This window comes from Leiobunum rupestre, unplaced genomic scaffold (assembly GCF_980474605.1).
Source record: "Leiobunum rupestre unplaced genomic scaffold, qqLeiRupe1.1.hap1 H1_H1_scaffold_14, whole genome shotgun sequence".
Taxonomy (NCBI): domain Eukaryota; kingdom Metazoa; phylum Arthropoda; class Arachnida; order Opiliones; family Sclerosomatidae; genus Leiobunum; species Leiobunum rupestre.
The window spans coordinates 388,582-409,932 of record NW_028324283.1 but is presented as its reverse complement, the minus strand read 5'-3'; positions in this window follow the sequence as shown (position 1 = coordinate 409,932).

The following is a 21,351-nucleotide window of genomic DNA, read 5'->3' as shown; positions in this document are numbered from 1 at the left end:
TTAATTCACGTTAAATAAACTCGTAAATTTAAATAATAATATTCTTAATAATTAATATTTTGTGGTTCATTAATCATTATCAGATCAAATACAAATACAGGTGAAAAAAATTTAAATTAATTGCTGATAAACGCACCTCTAGATAGCATTGATGGACGAAACATTTCGGACGAATAGTGGAGATCCATGCGACGTCGATTGGGCTGAATATTCGATGTCGCGAAATTGGTTCTACGAGGACTAAAATGGGACGTCCGTTATTCGTCCCGTAGGACGAATTTTGAACGGGACCAAGCTGGGCTCTATGGACCATACTGGGACGTCCTAGGGACGATTTGTGTTTGCTGGGTAGTTGGCCAAGAAGAACAGACGAATGCTTTGTTCCCCTTAAAGATATACTTTGCCTATTCCCTTTCCAGAGCCAACGACCACTTCTGGCAGGTGTTTCATGCTTAACAGTGATTCCCTTAAACGAGCTCAAGAAATATTTGAAACGAAAATTTCAGTATTTAAAAAAAATTCCTTAACCAGATAGAATGCACGCCAAAAAATATGAAATAAAAACGACATTTTCTGTATGTTTCTCGTTTTGTCACATTTTTTTACGTAAAGTATATTATTATATTTGAATTTCTAGAAAATAAAAGATTTTCATAAGATACTTTCTAAAAAGTACGGATTTGATTAAACGTTAAAACCTTATTTCTTGCAGTTTTTCAAATACAGTTATTGCTGTTATACACACAAATACTCAAATATACTAATATATGGTTAGAACGGTCTATTTACGCTCTATAACGGTATATTTGATATAATTTTTTTCTAGTTGGGCATCTTGTTTAATTTTCTCAAAAATAACACCCCCTAATCTACTTTTTCTTAAAAAAAAGACTTGATAACGCAGAAAATATAAAAGATTGGTTATTTTTGTTTCGTTATCGGTTTTATCGCTTTGTCTTACATAAACTACGTCAATTTCGTTGAGACTGTTTGTATAAATAGGTTTTTACAGTGAATTATTTAAAGGGTACGGATATTGATTAAACGCTAAAACCGTATTTCTTGCAGTTTTTCAAAAACAGTTATTGCCGTTATACACACAAATACTCAAATATACTAATATATGGTTCGAAAGGTCACTTTACGCTCTATAGCGTCAATTATGATATAATTATTTTCGAGTTGGGCGTCTTGCGTTATTGTCTCAAAAAAACACCCCCCACAATCTACTTTTTCTTCAAAAAAAGACTTGATAACGCTGAATATATAAAAGATACGTCGTCTTTGATTTCGTTTTCGGTTTAATCGCTTTGTTTTATATAAACTACGTCAATTTCGTTGAGATTGTATGTAAAAATAGGATTTTACAGTTATTTATATAAAGGGGTACGGATTTGAGTTTTCAAAGAGACTGTTTTTCAGGGGTGGCGGCCATTTTGATATAAATCAAAAACCGCTTACTATTTTAGAAAATATTTGGAAATGTTTCATCTTTTAGGAACAGAAATATGTGTTTCAAATTTGATGAAAATCCGTGGACTCATGCTGGCCGCGTTACCTGATTCTAAATGGAATGACCCTGTTACACTAGATGTAAAGACAAGGTGGAACTCTACGTACATGATGCTGGAAACAGCATTACGATTAAATTTGGTAAGAATAATTGCTTTTTATGCGATTATGTGTTACATAAAAACTTGTTGAGGTTAACGGTAATAGTTAGTGTAGGGAGCTGTTGGCTCGATCGAGTGTCATGCAGGGCTTGCCACCACCCGCCTACGCATTGTAACCCGGCCACTTGAATTAAAGGCTTCAAAAGTCGCTTGACGACTAAGGCCTAAGGTGGTGCCTTGGGTATTAGCCTAGCTGATTATTATTATTATTACAATCAAATTGTCCTTAATAACATAAGTCTATAGACCTTAATACAGTCTGTTCCTTTGGTATACTATTTGTAATATAAACGTATGTTATAAGTCTTAATAGTTCGCTCAATGGCAATGAACCTGGTTTTTCTTTGGATTAGTGTTTTCCAAATACCACATTTCTTAATAACCGGTAATACATGAGAACAATCTCGTAAAATTTTTAATTAATGTAATCCGGAAACTTAGTAATATTTTTCGCGAGCTTGCTTCTAATGTTGAGCATTTTCGAATTTATTTAAATTTAGTTTCATTACGTTAACTGCACTGTTGATAAAACTAATTTTTTCTTAAATTCTTAAATTTGAATTAAATTATGTCTAAGGACGAATAAACAGTTTCATTCGAATAATAAAATTTATATAAGCTAAAAAAATTTACTAGGCCTTTTGAAACTCCTTTTGGTAATATATTAAATAACCTTGACTTTAATTTAAAATTTTATGTAGGCAATTGTTTGTAGCTTCAAAAACGGAGGAGCAAAAACAAACCAGATGAAATTTTTATTGATTCAAAAATGTCTCCTACCTTGAATGACAGAAAAAAAATTGCTTCAGACACAGAAATTCCGATTTCAAAATTTTTTAAACAATTTCTAACTTTCTATTGTGAAAAACAGGTTGGTTTATATTTACAATTAAATTAAAACAGAAAGAAAAAAATTAAATAAAAAAGCGAAGTGTAGCCAAGAAGAAGAAATCAGTTCGATCCTTAAAAAAAGGGAAAAGTAAAAAAGAAAAAAAGAACTAAGGAAGAGAAAAACTTATAACGGAAGAGATAAAAGAGAACGGACTTGACCACTCAAGCTTACAACCCAGGCAGAGAGCAGGGGAACCATTTCGACAATTTTTCTAATACATTATCTACTTATAGGTGAGAATATATATTTTTATTCTTTGTATTTTACACTACTCTGCCTGGGGGTTTTTCCAATTTTTTTTTTCTCTGTATATACTACTCTTACGGTATTTGAAAACTGGTAACTCATGCAATAAGTCAACATGCCAGAAACTAGACAGCAAACAGGAACAGGCCTAGATATAGTACTTGCCGAAATTAAAAAAGTTCAAGATAGCCAAAAAGAACAAACGAAAACCCTAAGTGAAATAAATACTCGAATAGATCAATCAAACAATAAACTTAAAGAAATAGAAAATAAACTAGATGATGTAGAAAATAAACTAGACGATGCAATTCAAGAAGTTAAAACAGTGAAACATGACATTGCAATATTAGAAGCTAAAACCGATACTAGATTCAACTAAAATGAAGAAAAACTAGAAAAACCAAGATTAAAACTAGAAAACCTAGATGTCACCCTAAGAAGAAATAACCTTATATATAAAGGACTCCCGGATAGCGAATCAGAAACCAGATTAGAATTAGCGGAAAAAATAGAAAATCTCTTTCTTGAAAAATTAGAACACGAAACTCGTATAATGCAAAGTCAAGTTTATAGAAAAGGTCCCTTTGATAAAGATAAGACTCGATCTGTTGTCTATAAAGCGGAAACATATGATTATAAACTAAAATTATTAACAAAGAGTACGAAACTAAAAGGGTTGAACATCTATATGAGCCACGATTACACGCCGGAACAGGAAACGGCGAGATTCCATTTAAGAAATTTTGCGAAAACAAAATTACCTAAAAAATCCAAAATCATAGGGGCAACAAAAATATCAATTGGCAACGTGCTATATAAGTATGACTTTCAACTGGGGAAAGTAGTACTAGACCAGTAAAAACTATAAAAAATGTACCAGTATTTTATGTTACTTTTTTTTTCATGCTGAATATAGTTTATTGTAATATCAAAAAAGCATCAGCGAACTTCTCTGAATTAGTATCTAGCTGCCAATCCTATCTAAAAGAGGAAGTAGATATATTTATATTAAGTGAAACATGGTTTAATAAAGAATATGGGGACTATTATGAAAATTACGTTTTCTCAGGTAGAGGAAGGGAGAGTGGGCGCGGGGGAGGAGTAGGCTTCTATGTGAGGCGGCAATTAAATTTTTATGTTATAGATGAAGTAAATATAAACAATGAGCATATAGAATCCTATGGGATAAATATAGGTAATATTTTTTTATGCGCAATTTACAGAACTGGCCACTATTTTAAACAATTTTTTGACGAATACGATAAAATACTACATCGCTTAGGACATTTAAATGACAAAAAAATCATAATCGGTGACTATAATATTAACTTATTAACTACAAATTTAAACACAGAAACTCTATCAGATTTACATAATAGCCAAGGATTAATACAAATAGTGCAAAGCCCGACGAGAGATACTCTTGACTCACAGTCATTAATAGATCACTGTTATACGAATATGAATTTAAATGTCGCGGTTCAAAAAGAATGGGACCTAACAGATCATTATGCTATAACTATAACTTACACGGATATTGTACATGCAAAACCAGTTAAGGAATGTAGAGATTTCAGCGAAAAAAAATATTAAACTGTTTTTAGACCAAATTAAAAGAACAAGCTGGGGAAAAGTATATCAATATAACGAAATAGACTCTATTGAAGTTTTGTAGCAGCAGCGCTTCGTAGTGATGCTCAAGAGACTCGAATAAACGATAAACTGGTTATATTTATTAAAATAATGAGAACAAGTTACATGATTGAAAGCTGGTAAATTAGTGACACACTGATACGCAGTGTAAAAGGTTTTTATATTAAAAACCGAGCGGAAAACATTTAAAAAACAAATATAAAATAAAGCGGAGAGATAAAGTAAAGAACATCTCTCCGTGGTTTTGTTCTCTTTCCCGCTGTGTTGGAAAACAATCTTCGTCGGTTATCTTCAACACAAGGGTTAATACAAATAGTGCAAAGCCCGACGAGAGATACTCTTGACTCACAGTCATTAATAGATCACTGTTATACGAATATGAATTTAAATGTCGCGGTTCAAAAAGAATGGGACCTAACACATCATTATGCTATAACTATAACTTACACGGATATTGTACATGCAAAACCAGTTAAGGAATGTAGAGATTTCAGCGAAAAAAAATATTAAACTGTTTTTAGACCAAATTAAAAGAACAAGCTGGGGAAAAGTATATCAATATAACGAAATAGACCCTGCTTTTGAATGTTTCTTTAATACATTTTTAAAAATATATAACAGGATCTTTTCATATAAAATAATAAAAAACTATAAAGGTTCTTGTAAATGGTTCACTACGGAAATAACAAACCTGATTAAGAACAAAAACAAACTAAAAAAACCTGGTATAGATCTCCAAATGAATACAATTTAAATAAATATAAAGAAGCTAGAAACCATTGTAATAACTATATAAGAAATGCGAAAAATAACTATTACCGGAAAAAACTTAACGAAGATGAAGGTAACATAAAAGTATACGGAAAACAGTAAACAACTTACTAGATAAATCCAAAAACAAAAAAACTTACAAGAAAATTAATATTAGTCCAGACTCGCTCAATACCTTTTTTAATTCTAGAATCCCAAAAATATAGAGAACAACGATAAGTCATACTGTAATGTAAAGCATGTTAAAAATTCGATGCTTCTTTTTGAAGTTATTGAAGATGAAATCGATGAAATAATTAAAAACCTGAGATCAGATTCCTCTCCAGGTATCGATGACGTATTCCCAAACTTTCCACTCAATATATAAAAAATTCACTAACCTACCTAATAAATTTATCATATAAGACTGGAACTTATCCAAAAGTTCTTAAAAAACAATCATCAAACCAATCTACAAACAAGGGGACCAAACTCAACCAAGTAATTACCGTCCAATAGCCCTACTATCGGTCTTTGCAAAAATATTTGACAATTCTTTTTATAGTAGATTAAATCGTTTTTGTACCAAGTATAAAATAATTTCTAATAAACAATTTGGTTTTAGAGCAAACAGTAACACAGAATTGGCCATCAATGGAGTATATAAAAAAATAATTAATAATCTTGATATAGGAAGTTATGTTGTCGGTGTATTTCTAGACTTGAAAAAAGCCTTTGACTTTGTGAATCATGAGCGGTTACTTCATAAATTGTATTTAATGGGAGTGCGGGGAATCAGCTACGACTGGATACCTTTCAAAAATAAATTGTCATACGAAAGTAAATAATGAATTATCTGATGAGATTACCATTAAGTGTGGAGTCCCGCAGGGTTCTGTGCTATCGCCAATTTTGTTTAATATGTACATTATTGATATGTTAACTAAAGAACTAGAAGAAATATTCTATCTCTATGCGGATGACACTCTTGGCCTACTAGGAGGAAAAAATCTTAAATTAATTATAAAAGAATTAAATACACAACTTGATAAAATCTATAATTGGCTGAAAAATAATGATCTAGAGCTTAATTTTGACAAATCAGTACACATGATTTTTTCCAACAATAATAAAGTTACCAATTGTAATGATAACATTTCTATCAATAATACGCATCTGAAAAGAGTAAATAATTATAAATATCTAGGTCTGATATTTGATGAATACTTAACGTGGAATAGACATGTATCAAAAATATCAAAAGAAATATCATATAGCATTTATATAATTACAAAAAATCGAACAGTTTTTACCGACAACATTTGTAAACAGTTGTATTATGCCCTTGCTTATTCTATAATTACATATTGCCTATCAGTATGGGGAAATACCTGTGATTGTAACCTAAAAAGATTTTTTTTAAACCAAAAAAGGATTGTGAGAACGATAGCACGTGCAGATTATTTAGCACCGTCCAGACCATTATTTCAATACCTAAATCTTTTAAATATCTATGAAACCTATGACTATTGCTGTTTAAATTTTATCTATAAATCTATAAATACTTACATATGTAATAACTTTACCATAAATAACAAAATTATAACCTATACTCGACTAAGGTATTGTTTAGCAGTCCCAAAGGTAAAAACAGTGAAAAAACTAAAATCAATATTCTACAAAGGTGTAAAATTATTTAATGATTACATGACAAGGGAAATCAAAACCTTTGCCCAGTTTAAAAGAATTGTAGAAAATAAGATACTTAGTAAACGGCTAACTAATTAATATCTAACACATATATAAAACTGTATATCTTTGTATCTGTAATTTTTTCTTTTTTTTCCTTTATTAAGTTTTAAAGTTTTAAGTTTTTTTCTTGTTTGTTTAAGTTTTTTATTTTTTAACAACCAAAAGTTGTATGCGGCCTAAAAGTCATCTCTGACTTGGCCAATGAAAATATAATAACTAGATGTCTCAAGGTAGACAACGTAAATAAAGATATATATATACGTATATAACTACGACCTTTGCTGTCTTTATTATTAATATATTTTTTTTAAATCGAAGATGTTCAAGGAAATGAATCGACGAGTTTTAGTAAGCAATCAAGTTGAAAAAATAATTTACAACCACGCAGATATTCACCACGAAAAAATAATGTGTTTGATTGCAAAAAAGGCGAAAAGTAGAAATATTTCAAGAAAGTAAGAAGCCTTCTGCGACGGATGAAATTGTGAAAAAACCAAAGGTTTCTTTCTTGTTACATTTACATTGTTATAGAATTAAATGATACGATACTTTTTATGAACGTAGATATTAGAACTTCAGCTGCTATGATTGGTTTCCCTTTCCTTTTCAATGAGGAAATCAAAACTTGGGTTACAGAAACAGTAGTTTTATTTTATAATTTTAACAAATATACGGATCACATGAATATATAAATATAAAGCTTAGAATTCTACTTAAAACTTAAAATTTTAGGATGACGAATCAGCAACGCCTATGGTAAGGGTTCAGGTAGATACATTTTTCACGAAGCCAGTGGCACTAACCATTGGAAATGAAAAGATACGCTACAAGCTGTAGCGTATTAAATGCAATTACAATACAGTTTGGTAGCTTTTACATATTCAACCCGGAGAACCCAAAACCAATCAAAATAATATTATAATTTATGCAATTTGTAATTCTAAAAATTGATATCCCATAACGTCTCACTGGGATATTACAAACCACGGCTTCATTAACTTGGCCCGCCCAACTTACGAAATCTAAAAACACATTCCCTATAAATAGGCACTCATTACGCACCAATAGGCACCCAATACGCACCAATAGGCACCATCATAATTAAAATTCGTACCAGTGTCATTTTGAAGTAATTTAATTTTAAAATAGGCGGGCTAGGTTAATGGTGGCCCGCCCATTTTCAAAATTTGCTGCAAATATGTGGTTGGTTTATTGGCAATGTTAGAGGAATCAAAACGTCCGGAATCCGTTCGTTAACCATGATTACAATTTAGTATTGTGGAAGCTATGAGAGGGTTGGAGGGGAGAATGCAGAATGTTTCGTCTGAAACGTTCGTCGTAAGTGTCGTCTGTTTTGTTATTTTATGCGGTTTACGACGTTTTCTTGTGCTAGCTTTATCCACAAATTTAGATAAATATGTAGTTTTAATTTTTTTTTATTAATTTTAAAAGCAGCAGAGCGCTTTTAATTCTTATCCTATTGACTAAGTGAGTAATTCGTTTATTTTATTTCTTGTTTTAAGCCTTAATGTCATTCGTGTAACACCAAGGCCCAAAATAATTTAGCTGGTTTTTATTTTTTTAATGTAAGCTTTAAATGACTAATTTAGATATAATTTGGTTGTAAGAGTATTATTTATTTGGAAAGAGCTAGTCTTATATTTTATGGAGAAAGCTGTATGTTGCATAATTGTGAATTTTAAAAAGAATAATTACCAAATACTCTGGAACTTTCACTATGATGATTTTACTATCTTCTTCAATCAATCTGAAGCACTAAATATACAATAGTATATAAAATAAGACTTAGTTTTTCCATTTAAATTTCTTATTTGTCAACGCTCCATCAAATGGCAATTGGTTTTTATTTGACTTCAAAGCACTTGAGAGAAGTAAATTGAGTTAGCAAAAAATTCAATAGTAGCAGGTCTGAGCACACACAAGAAACATGAAATGTTGATTAGGGTGATCTCGGTATTGACCCGTGTTATTTTTAGGAAGTGATAACCCCAATAACTAAGTATCTGTTCCAATGGGGAGAGGCAACTTTAGACGCTAGTAGCGTGGTCGAGCTAAGAGTCCTCTTAGGCTTCATTTAAAATTATGCTGTAGTCGAGACTAGCAATAGAATAGTCCAGTGAGGTTTACTCTGAGGACTACGATAACACATTCGTGGAATATTTTCACCAACCAGGATTTCAATTTAGTATTGTGGAAGTTCTGTAAGGTGAGAATGGAGAATGTTGCTGTCGTCTGCTAATTTTTTAATAATAATAATAATCAGCTGGCTTATACCCAAGGCACCACCTTAGGCCCAAGTCATCTAGTGACTTATAATGCCATTTAAACAGGGGGCCCGGTTATAATGTTTAGGAGGGTGGTGGCAAAGCCCTTCATGCCTCGCGAGCCAACAGCTCACTACACTAACTATTAATGTTAACCTCTACAAGGGGGAAACTCCTTTAACCAGCTTGCAGTGGTGTAGTCCTAAAATAAAAAGAACCGGGGCGTTACCTTAGTACAGCCAACTTCTATTACGCGCGAAATCAAAGTTGGCTGTAACGGCCCCTGTAAATGTACGTGAAAAATCCCTTGATTTCATCAGTGAGTGAAATAGTCACTGCAAAAGCAGTGAAACAGTAAAAGTCCGCTGATTTTTCACTACACAATTTTTCAGAATGTTTCCCATGAAAACAAATTAAAACTAAGGTTAAAATTTCAAGTTTGCTAACCCATAAAAAAGACATGGTCCATCACACCAGGTATGAATAATATAAGTCTGCATATATTTTTATTCTGTAACGATTTAATGTAAATATATGCAGAGTAATATTACTCAAGTTTATAATTTTTGAAGTGGAGAAAGTACATGTAGATCATTCTAGTTCGCAAAGGTACATGGTTAATTTATGTATGTTTTTGTTGTTTGGGTATCACATGCCCATATTGAGGAGCAGGCAAGTTTGAAGCACTGTTAAAGACAATGCTGAAAAACATAGTAAATCAACATATTCTGTCAACAACGTTTTAAGAGAAAATCTGTATCACTGCTCAGGCTATAGTATCACGATTATAGAAGGCATTCTCCTGACAAATCTGGCAGCCTTGTACTAGTAAACTTTATCAATGTCATCAGTACTGCCTTCTTAATTAAATTACAATAATAATAATAATAATAATCAGCTAGGCTAATATCCAAGACCTCTTCATGGCACGCAAGCCAACAGCTCCTTACAATAACTATTAACTCTAAAACTCAAGTTTTAATGGAAAGGGGAAGCTGCAGAACTCCAGGGAAAACCCCTATAACCAGTGGGGTGTGAACTTGCAAACTACCCAGGAGTAGTTCCAAGTTTTCACCCAGTGCCACAAGCTGAAACCAGTCTCCTCTTGCTGAGAGGCAAAAGTGCTAACCACTCTGCCACCCCACTACCATCTTTCCAACTGGGGGGATTATAACTAACTAATACAGTTAAATATTAGTGATTTGGTTTAAGTTACAATAATTTTGTGTATTTTTATGTTTTAATAGTTACCTCAGACATTTGTGTACCAACATGATATTGCTAAAGTTGGGGGAATACAGCCATGTAACAAAATGGGAACAGTTTTTTGGATTGTGGACATCAATGCTGAATTAAAGAAACTAAAAGTAATAACTTCATGATAATTTGGTTTATTGGTGGATTAATTGCCACGAATATAATTTTTGTCTTAACGTTTTTAAATACTTAATATTTTCAAATGTTTTTTGTTTTATATATTGATTTTAACATACATCAGAAAAACTTAAATTTGATATGTTCAACTGTTTGATTACTTTGCTGAGTCAACTTCTAAATGATTTATGTACTCAAGTTTATTAATCACTGGACAGTGCTAAAAGCTGGAATTATTTAGTCAAATTTTGGGAGTATCCAGCACAGAGAATTTTATAGGTACTTCTTGGTATTCCCAGAAAAAAAACTATGTTGTTAGTAATTGCTATTACTATCAAAGTCTAGATTACCCTTGTATATATTTATTATTTTTGGGTAATGATGATTATAAGCATTGTATGTATAATACAATATGATAATCTTATGTGTATGTAGTTCCTTCTGCTACAGTTCCTTCCCCTACACTCATAGCAGTTTCGCACTCTATCTAAAAAATCAGTGTAGTGTGGAGAAAGAGGTCTGTCGCCATTGATATGATAGTGCACTTGGCTTTTGTCTAACCATTCCCTCTTTATCATCCTCAACTTACATTGTAAATAAGTAATTAATTTTCTTAATGTAATATTTAGCCCAATTTTTTGGTTTGGATTTTTACATTTACTGGTTATTTTAGAGCAATTTTGGTAAGGCAGATAATTATTACTAAACAGCAATTTGCTTTTACTTTGAACCAAAGAAGAAGCAATTTTTAGATTCTACTAGAATGCTTTATTGTTGCCTAAATTGTGATAATTTTTTTTATAAATTTATCTTCTGTCATACAAGAATCATATGATGGTAATATTAAATATCTATTTACTCTAATACATGTAAGTATATAATTTTAAAAGCCCAACTGTTCTCTATTCTTTGCAGAATTTATGGGAAAAAACACATTTTGCATACATTCTCAGTGTGCAAAATATTTTCTTGATGACTATTTATCTGGATGGTATGAAATTCTAGAACATTCATTTGCAATTTATATTTAAGATAAGAATGAAAGATAAATAACCAGTTAAGGAATTTAACTACCCATACCAAAAAATAAGTTGACTTTTAGTTTGTATTTAGTTGGTATACACATTTTAGTTGGTATTAAGTTGGTTTTAAGTTGTCAGCACTTTTCAATCAACTAGTTAAAGGGGTAATAAGTGGATATTAAGTTGGCAGTATGGTTTTAGTTGGTAATAAGTTGTTTTTATGTATGGTTTTAGTTGGTATTTGTCCCAAATACAAACTTAAAACCAAGTTCCTAGACCACTTAATTTTTGGTAAGGGTATTGTCACAGACCTAATTTTTTTTAACTTTTCTTTATTTAGAAATGGTTTTTCTTTGAAATTAAACTTTTTATGGCTTATGAAACATCTCTATCAGATACATTTCTTGATAAAGTGTCTTTTTATCTTTAAACCCAATTCCAGTACCATGCTTTTGTTACAATTAGCTCTAGTGTTTAAATAAGTTTTATTACTACATTTGGGACAAATACCAACTAAAACCATACATAAAAACAACTTATTATCAACTAAAACCATACTGCCAACTTAATATCCACTTATTACCCCTTTAACTAGTTTATTGAAAAATGCTGACAACTTAAAACCAACTTCATACCAACTAAAATGTGTATACCAACTAAATACAAATTAAAAGTCAACTTATTTTTTGCTATGGGATAAATATTAAATAACCACTGTCAAGTCTTATCTCTGCTGTTGTATTGTAGTAAATTGTGAAAAATGTTATCCAAATATATAAATCTATGCCCAATTTGGGATACTATAAATAGGGGCCCTATACCCAAATTGGAAGTTTATTTTCATATAAATGTCTTAAATACTTAACTAACAAGGTTTAAAATGAATAGAAAAGTTGATCAATATGTTAAAAAATATTTTGGGTGTAAATCCTAAATTTAATGTGAAGACCCTTACCAAAAAATAAGTTGTTTTTTAGTTGGTATATTAAGTTGCTATTCACATTTAAGTTAATATTAAGTTAGTTTTAAATGGTCCGCATATTTCATTAAACTAGTTAAGTTGGTAATAAGTTGGTTTTAAGTGATCTTTATTAAGTAACATTTTAAGTAAGTTTTAAGTTGGCTTTAAGTGGTCTTTATTAAGTAACATTTTAAGTAAGTTTTTAGTTGGTGTTAAGTTGTTTTTAAGTAGGTTTTTTGTTGGAATTTGTCTCAAATACAAACTTAAAACCAACTTAAATATTTCTTAGACCACTTATTTTTTGGTAAGGGGAGCTGGAACTAATAACGGATATTACTCCCCCTCAACGAAAACCTATATGCCAATGTTTTGTAGCTATTTTACCTTTAATTCTGTTCTAAGACTCTTATGTAGGTTTTAACAATGTGTGTCTTGCAATTTTGGCCACTTTTTAAAAATCAATTGAAAGATGACTCGCACGCTAATATAGGCGTCTTTCACGCCTATTTGAAGGCTATTGAATTGACATAGCAATTAGCATTTTCCTCATGCTAGAAGCAACATAGAATTCTGACTTGGGATTTTCTTTTCATTTCCTACAGCAACCTAGCACTTTGACTAGAGGTCCATTGTGCAGCCCCACCCTTTTAGACCTAGAAAAGCCCGGTCTCCGAAACTAAGATTTGCTTCACCAAGATATTGGAAAGATCACTCATTTCCAGCCTGTGCATACCAAGATGCTCCAACCTTTGAGCCGCATAAAAATCACCGACACAAAGGAGATGAGAGGAAGTTTACCTCCTCTGCAAGACTCTACATACAAAACACCTGCTTCTGATTGTCAGAGCTAGCTCATAACATAAAAACATCAGTGGAAAAATTTCCGAAAGTCTAGTCTATTTTAATGATTAAAGATCGTTTTTAAATGGTTATCAAAGCTTTAAGTTACCAAAAAAGATATTTAAATAAAAAATTTGAATTGAAAACCTTTGCGCTAACTTTATTGTTAGTAGAGAGTTTGATTTCAGGCTCGATGGTGATAGAAGTCAAAGTTAGGCATCTGTTAAGCTAATTAACATAGTTACAGCTGTAACACCTAGGTGTCCTTTAATTAGTCTTATATTCCCTGTTCCTCTTAACAGGGTTTTGAAATTATTTGTATTGTGTAACCTAGTTGACAACCTATGGACGTGCAAAATCCAATAAACATAATTGTCCAGGTGGAAAAGTTTTCGGAATTGCAAGACACCAACCCTTCTTATTTTTCTAAATTAATAGAAAAAGTGATTTAACCAAATGCAAGGTTCTAAATAATAAAATCATAATAATTAAATGATTTGGTCAGACCTTGTGGTATTATTATTTATTATATTTGTAAATTAATTTAAGCATCTGTTTTAGATTTCCATGCAGATCAAATTGAACCTTTTGTAAGTATCTGAAAATATTTAATTCTAGTCTACTAGTCTGTATAACAAATGTTATTTCAGCCAAGTATTAGTTATGTGGAAGTAGTAGATGGTATATGTGTATATGGAAAAGATTGTTATGAAATTATTGTTGCAAGTGCCACAAATGTAGCAAATGGAGATTTTATTAACAAGGCCGAGTGCATTACTTGTGAATTTGGTAAACACACTTGTTCACACATTGAGACCATCAAGGAGCTACAACAAGATTCGGAAGAAAAGCTCCTCTTTGATGAAATGGTTTACAGAAAATCTCTCGTGACCAATAAGAACATTCAAAGAACACTGACTCCAAAATCAAAAAAACCTATAAAATATGAAACAGATGCATTGTCTGAACTTGGGACAATTTCAGACTATGTCTATTTTTGCAACTCTTCAAATTTTCAGAATAACATTTACATGGTTGACACTCCTACAAATTGTCCCGCCTGTGGCACAGTAATTTCCCAAGAGAACCTTGAAAAACCTGTTTTTCCTTTACTTTTAAGATCCCAGCTAATTAAATGCCAAGGTAAAGGGTTTCTTTTCATTTATATTATTATGTTACATACCTAGATAAACAGCAGTAACAGCTAGCACTAGCATTGTGATGTGAAATTAACTTCAGATATTGTATAAAACATTTTAGAAAATTACTATTGCAATTACAAAATAGGTTAAGTACACCACAGCACGTAAATGAGTGTTAGGCTTTTTAATTCTTTATATTTTATTAATGTATATCTTTGTATGTATATATGAATACTTTGAGTTTCCATACCTAATCCTAATTGGATGAGGGTGGGAATTTTTCTTTAAAAGAAATTAGCATTCATAAAGTTAACACAGCCATTTTTCATCCGTTTCTTTTTCCATTTAGCTTAAAATTTAAGTTAAATAGAAGAAAAGTAACGGATGAGAAAATATACTGATCTTTGAGCAACATTGAATAATTTCGTAAATTAATCAAAGAGTACAAAAACCTAGCAGTTGTTTATTATACTGATAATTAGTTAAACAGACTATTAGTGAGGCTTCTGACTAAATGTTTTAAGTCTTAAAACATAGTCACAAGCATCATGTGGTGCAATGGTGCCACTACCTTAAAATGTCAATTTATCTTTGCATCATACCAAATTCTTGACTAAAGGTCTGCTTAACTAACAATCAGTATAATAATGAACTGCTAGGTTTTTGTACTCTTTGATTATTCAATGTTGCTCAAAGATCACTTGATGTTGATAGTGATCTTGCAGCTAGGCAAATAGAAAAATGATAATCGTTATATTTAACCTAGATTCATTGCCTACAGAATATTCTCCCTACACGAGCTTCATACTTATTTTCTAGATGAAATATTTTAGTTTTATTATGAAACCTTCATCTAAACCAATAACGGTGGAACCCCTAATCATTTTCTGCAAATTATATAGTCGATAAATTACTGAACATTCAATCTTAAGTATGTCCTTTAAGCAAGTGAAGCAAGCACAGAAGCCAGATTTACAAAACTGGCCTCAAATCTAAGCCAGCACAGTTAGCTTGTTGGCAGAATGTTCATAAGATGCAAGCTAAATTCTGTGATCTCAATAGGCTACGTGCGTAGTTCAAATTTTGGTCATAAGTATCGCCGCCTACCGACAGAGGCGTAGCGAGGGGAGGGCCGGCAGGTCCGCCCCCCCCCCCCCGGGCGCCTGTCATTAGGGGGCGCCAAAAACTGTTTGATGACCTTTTTGTCAATGGAAAACGTTGCATTTTGGGGATTTTTAATGCTAAAAGGGCACCACAAACTCTCGCTACGCCACTGCCTACTGTCTGTATGGTTATATCCTGTGATTAATATTCTCTAAAATGGGTTTATTAAAATCTCGTTTGAAACACCATTAACAGGGAGGCTTATCTAAAAAAAACCTAAACCAACAAGCCACACTCTTAATTTTTTTTATCAAACTGTGGAACATCTGATAGCATGAAAATCACTGAGCTAGAGGATTGATTACATATCCCAATTAGGGATCGTACGGGAGAGATTTTAGTCGGTAATGAGGAGATAAAAACCCCCGGGAAACGGGGTCAGGGATAATTTGCACTTGTAATTATTAAAAAGAATTAAATTTTGAATGCAAATATTAATATGTTAACAGTGTTCATTGTTGCCTTTAGACCATCGGTGGTTCTCGTTTTCTTAAAATTGTAAATAATTGAATATGTACGTATTTTAATTTAAAAAAACATTTATTAGAATGAAGAAAGTAGTACATACTACATACACAGAAAATCGGAAATGATTACTTTTTGAGTATGCGCAACAACCACTGGCTGTCTGCGTCAGTTTTTTTTTATTAGTTTAGATGTTTGGAAAATGATATATATTTTTTAAAGCTAAATTACCAATTTTTTTAAAACCCCGACTCTAAAATTTCCCACCCCGACCCGATCGGGAACGGGGATGAAAACCTGGGGATCAGGGTTGGGGACCCCGTACAATCCCTAATCCCTCTAACAAATAACTTTAGTGAAGAAATGCAGTTCACAAAGTATTTTTATCCCGGCTGTTAAATCGGTTTTTATCTTAGTGCTTCAGATACTCATTTCTATGAAAACTTAGTACTTAAAACAATGCTATAGTGTAAGGACATTAGCACGCAATGCAATGCAAGTTATAAAATAGCAAATTTTTATTTAGTTTTTCATAGCATCTGTACTGATCCATTTTGTGGAGCGTCAATTGACTTCGATGGAGTTGAAATTGCAGCTGTAAATATGGGAAATTACATGGTTAGCCATCAGATTTTATGGGAATACCATGACGCATTTTTTGGGAGGTAAATATCTCATTTTGGTTATTAAATAAGAAAGAAATTTTCTCAGGTGCTCTAAACTTAAGACATCTTATACTCGCAAATAGTATCATTAAATTTGTTTACCATTTTGCAGTAAATAATGATTTTTTTATTAGGTTATGAAATTTTGTTTCTTACTTGAGATTTTATTTTTTAAGATTTCGTTTCAATTTTTATGTCTGACTGCTTGCCGTGGGCTTTTTCTAAAAAAGCATTGTTTGATGCAGAAAAGCTTTTCAAATTTATAAAGTATCCTATTCAACACGCATTTCTGCTACAATGTACTAATAGGGTGGGTTATATGGGCCTTTTACAGCCTTTCTCAGATGGTTTAAAATTGTTACCTTAAGGTTTTTTGATAAATTTTAGGGTAGAAATATTATTTATGTTTATTTAATTTTTTTTTCTGCTGTCTACTAGAAAATGATTAGGTCATGTAATTTTCAAACCGAAAAACCTGTACATTGAGAACAAAGTTTGGTTGACACCAGAAAACCAAGTCATGGCCTTTTCTAGCACTATTAATTTATTATTATACAGTCGTACTCGAAATTAATAAAGCAATATAGATATTATTATCTAACAACAATTTGCCATGTGCCCACAATTTACTAAGCCTGGGATTGGGTATGATTTGAAAATTGGGTAAAATGTCTGATATGGTGTAGTTAATGGTTTAAATCAACTGCAAGTTATTTTTTTAATCACCCTTTTTATTTTTAAGGATGTCATTCTATGCTTTTTATCAAACTGTAACGGCCAGATTTCAAAGAAGTCGTTCTTACCAAAACATAGACAGAGTAATTTCATATGCACAGCTGAAAGCAAGTTGGGATCATTTTCTTAGCTTGCTCAGCATTGATTATGCTAATGGATATATGTGCAGTCAATGCCTTGACAACCCAAAAATAATTCTGTGTGATTGCACTACTTTGGGCTTCAAAAGAAAATTTCTGAATTTGAACCTATAAACAGTAATACTCTGCAATCTGAAATAAGAAATGTTCCTTACACAAGGTGTGTATAATTTAATTTATGTATCATTTTAATTTATATATGAAGACTGGGGGGTGTCAATTTAACAATAAAGTTCCGTATCTTAAGTACAAGGTTTTGTAATGAAAAATCTCAAAGCACGAACACTTCAAAATAATATCAATTACAATAATTTCCATAAGCGGATATTTTGGTATACTCTTACCACGTCAAAGAAATCGGAAGGAAATCATCAGCCTTATCTTTTTAAATCGCCCCATGAGATAAACCAATAAGTACCAAGCATACTGGCAGACCTTAAGGTGGAATGAGAGAAAGGCTGAAAATCATCTTGATATAGTCATCCTCCTTAAGTATAAATAAATACATTTATGTTTGAACTCCAAATTTTAATGTATGTGTAGGCAGTGCTATCTTCAATTCTTGTTAGAAACTACCGCAATAGCAATTGTACAAATCTTGTAAGAATATAGACCAAAATGGTTTTTCGTTCCTTTTTTAAAAACTAATTATATGTGATTGTAGGAGATGTTGTCAACTTGACATGCCTTATGTAGCGATATCACAAAATAGTTTTATTTTACTGTTGAATTCCACGGATAATGTTAAAAAAATTTGCTTGCAAACTCTTAGTTTTATAGTGAGGAAATATTGGATATCAAAAACGCATCTAAAAACTCAAATGCATGCATAATTTATTTATGTGACATTGTTAAACAAAGAAATAAAAACATTTTATCTTTGGAAAGTAGTAGGCTATAGCTTCCTGATCACCCAGATGCTAAGATATTTTACAACTGCCAAAAATTATAAATTCGTGCCACCAATTGTATAAGTGATCAATATACATCATGAGTGGTTAGGTCGATTACAAAAATTGATAGATCACTTACATGGAGAAGCGATAATAATTAAAAGCATTCATGGCTTATTTAAAAAAATATTAATAGTAAGAGAAATATATAAACAGTTGTATATTTTACTACTCAGTACCAAAAATTACCTCTATAACAATGTAAACCTCCAATTAATTCAATTTTTTAAATCTATACTACACCCCTTTCAGGTGTGAAATGGCTCTAGTTTCTTAAATATACTCAATCTACACCTTATGGAAATGCCAATTTTGTATTTTTGGTTCCCTTACCAAAAATTAAGTGGTCTAGGAACTTGGTTTTAAGTTTGTATTTGGGACAAACACCAACTAAAACCATACATAAAAACAACTTATTACCAACTAAAACCATACTGCCAACTTAATATCCACTAGTTGATTGAAAAATGCTGACAACTTAAAACCAACTAAAATGTGTATACCAACTAAATACAAACTAAAAGTCAACTTATTTTTTGGTATGGGTTGCTTCTTTGGAATTATTTTTACTGCCCCCCCCTCCATTTTTAGTTATTTTATTAGACGTTAATTTTCCACTCTCTAATGATCTATGTATTCTTTTGTATATTGATGCTCATAATAGCACAATTGTGGCTTGCTGAGCAGATTTGTTTTTTTTACCATTGTACGTACTTTCCATAGGAGCTAGGACTTAATCTCACATAATTTTATTTTAAATGTAAGTATTTATAGCCAAATACTTACAGGCATCACCTAAAATTTAAACTATAATTCTTTGAAAGCGTTTGGTTTTTGTTTTATTTTTTTTTAGATATACTGATAGACTTTTGATAAAAAGTGCTTCAACAAGGAAGACATTATCAGATTTTACTTGCTCAAGAATGAACAACATTGATTTCCAAAATTTGCTTTCTGGTCTGAAACCAGAGAAAACAGATGTTGGAACAGCAATCCTTAATTTAATAGAATCACTAGTAACTGATGATACTGTTTGCCCAACAGCCTATAAGGAATTTATTAGATTTCTATCAAGAGACTCTGCTGTTTGCGCAACAATTCCTTTTTCAGAACATTTGTTTGCTCTTCAAGAAGAGCTTATGTGTGGGCTGAAAGTCAAGCAGTATCCAGATAAGTTCCAGGTTTTGTCAATGGAGTGTCCAGTGTTGTTTGACTTATTGAAGAATATTGATTCGGATGAAATGCCATCTTCCCTGGCACCATTAATAGAAATTCTTATCCCTAAAAGCAAGGAGTGTTTTCCCGTAATTAATCTTGTCCCGGAAGAAATTGTTACTGACGATCAGTCCTCTGACGGTCTCATTTGTTACCCTGCACTTGAAAAAAAAACGTAACAGAGGAATTTTCCCTATGGATAAGACTGGTAGGAATGATGAGAAAGCATGTGAAAAGGCTTTTGCAGGAAAGCATTCCACTTTGCTTCCTGGAATTTTCACAATATACTGTGAGCATGGTAAGTCTGTCTTAATGGCTTTTTAATAAGGTTTAGTTTATCCCATAAATTTACATTACAATTATCCTATTTTAAGGTATTTGTTATGGGTTTCAAGCTATGGACAAGGCGGAGTCTGTCAATATTCCTTTTACAATATTGAAGACAAGGTTTCAGCAAAGTATGAGTTATATTTTTTGATTTAATGTTTTTCATTGGTTTGCTTGCCATGCATTTTGTTCTACATTGTTGTTTCATTTATACAATTTAGATAATAATTTTGATTTACTACTTGAATTATGGTCTTTTTCTTATTATCATTGTGCGTACTGATGTAGGCATGAGATATAGCATTTAGATTTTTAGCCTATACATTTAACTGCAAGTGTTTGAGGTCAATTCGGATAAACATTTACATAATAATAATAATAAAAGCATTTTATTTATATTATTATTATTATTTTTGTGTAAATGTTAATCCGAATTGACCTCTAATACTTTCAGTGAAATGTATAGGCTATATACAGTAGCGGCCCCAGCAAGTTTTTCTGGTGGTGCGAGATCTCATTGTGGTGCCGTTTTTGGGCAAAAGTTATTGGTCCCTTGGTCCCGATCCCGTTTTGTCGCCCCCAACTATGACGGCGGTCGCACCATTCGCACTGCCCTAGGGCCGGTGCTGGCTATATATCTAAAGATAAATAATAAACACGACGTATATTCTTCATAACCATCAAATTTAATAATAAATAATTACCAGCTAGGCTAATAACCAAGGAACCACCAAGGCCCAAGTCATCTAGCAACTTTTAATGTTTTTCATTTGGATGGTCGGGTTAAATTGTGTTGGAAGATGGTGTCAAGCCTACACTTAATATTACTGTTAACCTCTACATGTTTTTCTGGGAAGGGGAAAGCAAACTCTACTCAGTAAGAGTTTTTCCAAGTTTTCACACACTGCCAAAGTAAGCCTCGGCCTGGTACTTGAAACTTGGCAATGTTGTTGCCAAGTTTGAAATATACGTTAATCACCAGATAATATTGACTAGACTCTATTCCAACGCTACTTAACACTTATCACCAATAAAATATGTAAGCAAAGTGTTGGCTTGGCGTACCTTGGTTTCCCAAGTTCTTCTCCTTTTATTCT